Below are 6,000 nucleotides of genomic sequence, written 5' to 3'. Positions count from 1 at the left end.
GTTATTGTCTTGTACATAGGAGCAGTATTATAGTAGTTATATTCTTGTACATAGGAGCAGTATTATAGTAGGTATATTCTTGTACATAGGAGCAGTATTATAGTAGTTATATTCTTGTACATAGGAGGCAGTATTATAGTAGTTATATTCTTGTACATATGAGCAGTATTATAGTAGTTATATTCTTGTATATAGGAGACAGTATTATGGTAGTTATATTCTTGTACACAGGAGCAGTATTATAGTAGTTATATTCTTGTACATAGGGGGCAGTATTATAGTAGTTATATTGTACATAGGATCAGTATTATAGTAGTTATATTCTTGTACATAGGAGCAGTATTATAGTAGTTATATTCTTGTACATAGGAGGCAGTATTATAGTAGTTATATTCTTGTACATAGGAGCAGTATTATAGTAGTTATATTCTTGTACATAGGAGCAGTATTATAGTAGTTATATTCTAGTACATAGGAGGCAGTATTATAGTAGATATATTCTTGTACATAGCAGAAAATATTATAGGGAGTAATATTGTAGTAGTAATATTCTTTTGCTTAGGGGTAGCTTTTATAGTAATTTTTATCTCCATACTTGTTTAAATATCTTTGCCCTTTAACGCCTTCCCAACCACCTAACGTTAAATGCATACATTTAACCTTTCAGATGCAGTGGTCAAATGTGACCATGGCATCTGCGAGCGTGTGCTCTTGGCCGTGTACTGGCTCACCCTATTGAGGATCGAGGGAGCGGATGGTGCATGTGGAAACCTTGGTCCTCCTGAATGATCTGAGGCTGCTACAGCTATGTTCCTATTAAGACCCTTCCTGTGGCAGAGCTCATACTGCTCATATGTACAAGAATATAACTACAATAATACTGCTCCTATGTACAAGAATATAACTACTATAATACTGCCTCCTATGTACAAGAATGTAACTACTATAATACTGCCTCCTATGTACAAGAATATAACTACTATAATACTGCTCCTATGTACAAGAATATAACTACTATAATACTGCCTCCTATGTACAAGAATATAACTACTATAATACTGCCTCTTATGTACAAGAATATAACTACTATATTACTACCTACTATGTACAAGAATATAACTACTATAATACTGCTCCTATGTACAAGAATATAACTGCTATATTACTACCTACTATGTACAAGAATATAACTACTATAATACTGCTCCTATGTACAAGAATATAACTACTATAATACTGCCTCCTATGTACAAGAATATAACTACTATATTACTACCTACTATGTACAAGAATATAACTACTATAATACTGCTCCTATGTACAAGAATATAACTGCTATATTACTACCTACTATGTACAAGACCATAACTACTATAATACTACCTACTATGTACAAGAATATAACTATTATAATACTACTCCTATGTACAAGTAATGTAATGTGGATATTATATATGACGTTTATAGAGTTAATTATCTGCAGTTATTCTTTTGGACATCACTTGGTGACCTCAGTCCGTTATCGCTGTGATAATCCTGTATGTCAGGTGTATGTGTCATATACATTACTCTCTCGCTCTATAGTTATCAGGGCAGTAAAGGTCAGTGTAGTTTATACACCCATACCGTGACAAAAACATGACTCACTGATCACTTTAGGGTCTCCACTCTTCTTTTTAGTACTGGCCTCCACCCCTGCCATAAGCAATGTGCTCACCCTATGTATCAAGGGTGTGATCATCCAACATCATAAAAGAAGAGATTACACATATTAATAGTAAGATTCATATTATACCACTTACAAAAAGGACAAAGAGGTTCGGAAGACATGTCTAAGACTTGGGATATAAGGGTACGACCACATGTTCAGGTTTCTTGATGCGGTTTTTGAAGCCAATATCAGGAGTGAGTCATAAAAGGAGAGAAAGTATTAAAGAAAGATAGGACTTCTCCTCTTTTTGAATTCACTCCTGGTTTTGGCTTCCAAAACTGCATCAAGAAGCCTGAACTAGTGGCCATAGCCTAAGGAGATGTGTATTGCCTTCAGCCAAGGTGGCAATACAGGGACATTCCACCTCCTTTTTGTTCGGGTGTTTAAGTCCATAATTTCATCTAGCTGCAATTTACAGGCAGGTTTGACAATAAGCTTTGTCTATGGGGTCCAAAAATAGGGTGCAACACAGCTAAGGATGCTCAAAAGGAGACCAGTACCATGAATGGCACATAGTAGATGGGGAGCCAGCTACACATTTTCCATTGGTGCCCATGAACTTCAGGTTGCCCTCTTACATAACAGTGGGCCTCACTGGGGGATAAAGAGTTTGAAGTGAGAAACTGTGGACCTAAATTGGGTTTATAGGAGTAGTGGCCCATTTGCCCACCATCAGTGAGATCTGTTATTTGTTTGAGAGTCCTGGCGAAAACAAAAGTTCTGGTTCTTGTATCCCCCACTTGCAGCAGAGTGGTTGTCTGGTCACTCTCCATTACGATGAAAGGTAAATTAAGAACCATCTAAGCCTAGTACACACAATATACTGGAGGTCCCAAAACCTTTTGTATGTGGTGAGGCACATTCAACTTTCAGTGATGGTCGGAAACCACAATTGAAAAACTGAAGTGAGAAATTTAGAATTTCTCACTTGTGACTCCAGAGCCATTGGTTTAGGGACCACTGCCATAGACTATAAAAAACTGACCACATGTCAATGTCCCCTCTGTAGATGGAGGACAGGAGGTACTTCATGGAATATTTAGAGTCATTGGTTCAACTGAGGCTCCATAATTTAGTTGGATAATCACCTCCGGTTCATAGTGTGGAGAAATATATTTGGGTATAAGATTTCTTTTATTTTCACATGCAGATGATAAGAAAGTGACATAATGATCTATTTTTGTAATATGTCCTGCTTCTGAAAATATCAAACTACCTCATATGACAAATTTCCTTAACCTTAGAGGCCTCTACGTGTTAAAGAGGACCTGTCACGTCCTCACAGAAGTTGAACAAGTTGCATACCTTTGCAGTCGAATTATTGCTGACTCTGGTGGAGTTTCTTTTTAAACTTTTGGCTTCTCCCGAATTGCTGCTATTAGTGCTATTAGTTTTGGTGCCCAATATCAGTGACTGTCAGGTGGCCAGTCCCCAGCGCTCACTGTCAAAGATATGTCACCGTAGCCATTGAGTTCTGGGGGCCGCACACCTAACAGTTCACTGCCATCGGATGCAAAAATTGATGAACCGAATAGTAAACCAGGGAAAACTGGAATTAAATATATGAATCCTTATTAACCCTTATTTTTATGGATAGAATGCAGCTGGGCACGTCCTCTTTAGATAGTGGAGGAGACACTGAGTTTATGGACATATGTTTGTTTTTTACTATTTGATTTTTTTTTTTTTATGTAGAGCCTTGCATCCCCACCCACTTATAGAGGAAGCCTGTGAGTCCTTAGTTCCCTACACACACAGCGAGAAAGCCTGTGAGTCCTTCTTCACCTGCACACACAGCGAGAAAGCCTGTGAGTCCTTCTTCACCTGCACACACAGTGAGAAAGCCTGTGAGTCCTTCTTCACCTGCACACACAGCGAGAAAGCCTGTGAGTCCTTCACCTGCACACACAGTGAGAAAGCCTGTGAGTCCTTCTTCACCTGCACACATAGTGAGAGAGCCTGTGAGTCCTTCTTCACCTGCACACACAGTGAGAAAGCCTGTGAGTCCTTCTTCACCTGCACACACAGTGAGAGAGCCTGTGAGTCCTTCTTCACCTGCACACACAGTGAAAGAGCCTGTGAGTCCTTCTTCACCTGCACACACAGTGAGAAAGCCTGTGAGTCCTTCTTCACCTGCACACACAGTGAGAGAGCCTGTGAGTCCTTCTTCACCTGCACACACAGTGAGAGAGCCTGTGAGTCCTTCTTCACCTGCACACACAGTGAGAGAGCCTGTGAGTCCTTCTTCACCTGCACACACAGTGAGAGAGCCTGTGAGTCCTTCTTCACCTGCACACACAGTGAAAGAGCCTGTGAGTCCTTCTTCACCTGCACACACAGCGAGAAAGCCTGTGAGTCCTTCTTCACCTGCACACACAGTGAAAGAGCCTGTGAGTCCTTCTTCACCTGCACACACAGTGAGAAAGCCTGTGAGTCCTCCTTTCTCTGGACACACAGCGAGAAAGCCTGTGAGTCCTTCTTCACCTGCACACACAGTGAGAAAGCCTGTGAGTCCTCCTTTCTCTGGACACACAGCGAGAAAGCCTGTGAGTCCTTCTTCACCTGCACACACAGTGAGAAAGCCTGTGAGTCCTCCTTTCTCTGGACACACAGCGAGAAAGCCTGTGAGTCCTTCTTCACCTGCACACACAGTGAGAAAGTGTGAGTTCTCCTTTCCCTGCACACACAGTGAGAAAGCCTGTGAGTCCTTCTTCACCTGCACACACAGTAAGAAAGCCTGTGAGTCCTGCTTCTCTGTCCTCTTATAGAGAAAGTCTGTGTTGTGCTAATAATTCCCTTGTGCAGACAGTGAGAAAACCTGTGAGTCCTACTTCTCAGCCCACTTATACAAAAAGCCTGAACCCTGAACCTTATCATCAGTATCTATCTATAATGTGCACCCCTCATGAAGAAGTCAGTGTGTAGTGCCCTGGATCAAGGGTACTTTGGACCATGGATATTTGTAGACATTTGCCCCTATTGCTACTACGCAAAGCCATCACCTCCCTACTGTAGTGCACTTGGGAGGCTTATCTTGCACTGTGATTTATGTTGTTGTTTACACTTATACTGTGTCATATTGTTGAACTGCATTTTATATGTTTATTTTAATATATCCTGTTACACTGTTATTGCACTATAACTGTACTGCACTGTGTAAAAGAATTAATGCACAGTCAGCTAATACTGAGAGACTTTGGGACTTTTTAACTATGCACTGAGAAAATAGAACTCTTTCATAGTTACTATAAGGGACTATGCAAAGTTTTGGAGGGAACAAACACACACTGACTTTCTGACTGTCTGGTTTAGCTCTGTTTAGTTTTGAAGACTTGTTTATGTATGGAAAAACTGGTAAGTCATTCCCATAGACTTGTTTTGAAACATACATACAAGACTATGACAGACTGAAATAGAAACAATGTTCCTTTTTAGGCTGTGCTTCTCCATTCCACCTCTCCCACTAGAAGGTTCTAGTTCAGCTAGAAACTGTATATAAGGAGAAGAGTCAAAGCCCATAGTAGTCTGCAGTTATGAACCAGTGTTTAGAAGGACTTTGCCAGACTGCATGAGTAACCAGAAGAAGACAAAGAGTTGGGGATACTCTGCCACAGACCCTGGGTCACCAGCCCTTTGACCAAGAAGCAGGGGCATAGCTAAAGGGGGTGCAGGGGTAGCAGTTGCTACCGGACCCAGGAGTCTGAGATGGCGCAAAGATTTTAGCTATGCCCCTGCCAAGGAGCCAGCCAGATGACTGAGCCACGGGCTACAAGCCCTTTGTCCAGGGTACCAGGCTTCTGAGAGAAAATGGGACAGCTAGCTCAGGCATTTCCTCAGCATGAAACCTTCTTCTTCCCTGAAAGAGACTGAAGAAGCCACGTCAGTGCCTTGCTTGCATTGTTTTTCACTTGAGTTCCTCCAGTAAAGAAGCATACTAGTTTACTGCAGACCCTGACCCTCTGGACTTATTTCCTATTGGGGTACACCATGCCTTATCATCCCTTCCGGAGGGAGGCAATACATAGTAGCGTAGCACTGGGCCACCCAAAATCACCAGGTGCAATTACATCCTGTTGCCTATAGACCGGAAATATTACCACTATCCAAGTAATGTACTGGGGTAATAAACTGCCAACTGTAAAATTATTATGGAGGGAAAACCCCTGGAAGCAATTAAGAATATTGGGTCTGTGAAGGAAATGACGCTTCTGCTCCTCAGAGAAACCAGATATTCTGAATATCTTCATTATATTGTAGGTAGAGAACTCTTGTAAAAAATGCCAGTTTAG

This window comes from Bufo bufo, chromosome 5, assembly GCF_905171765.1.
Source record: "Bufo bufo chromosome 5, aBufBuf1.1, whole genome shotgun sequence".
NCBI lineage: Eukaryota > Metazoa > Chordata > Amphibia > Anura > Bufonidae > Bufo > Bufo bufo.
The sequence above is the reverse complement of the archived record's forward strand: the minus strand, read 5'-3'. Positions refer to the sequence as shown.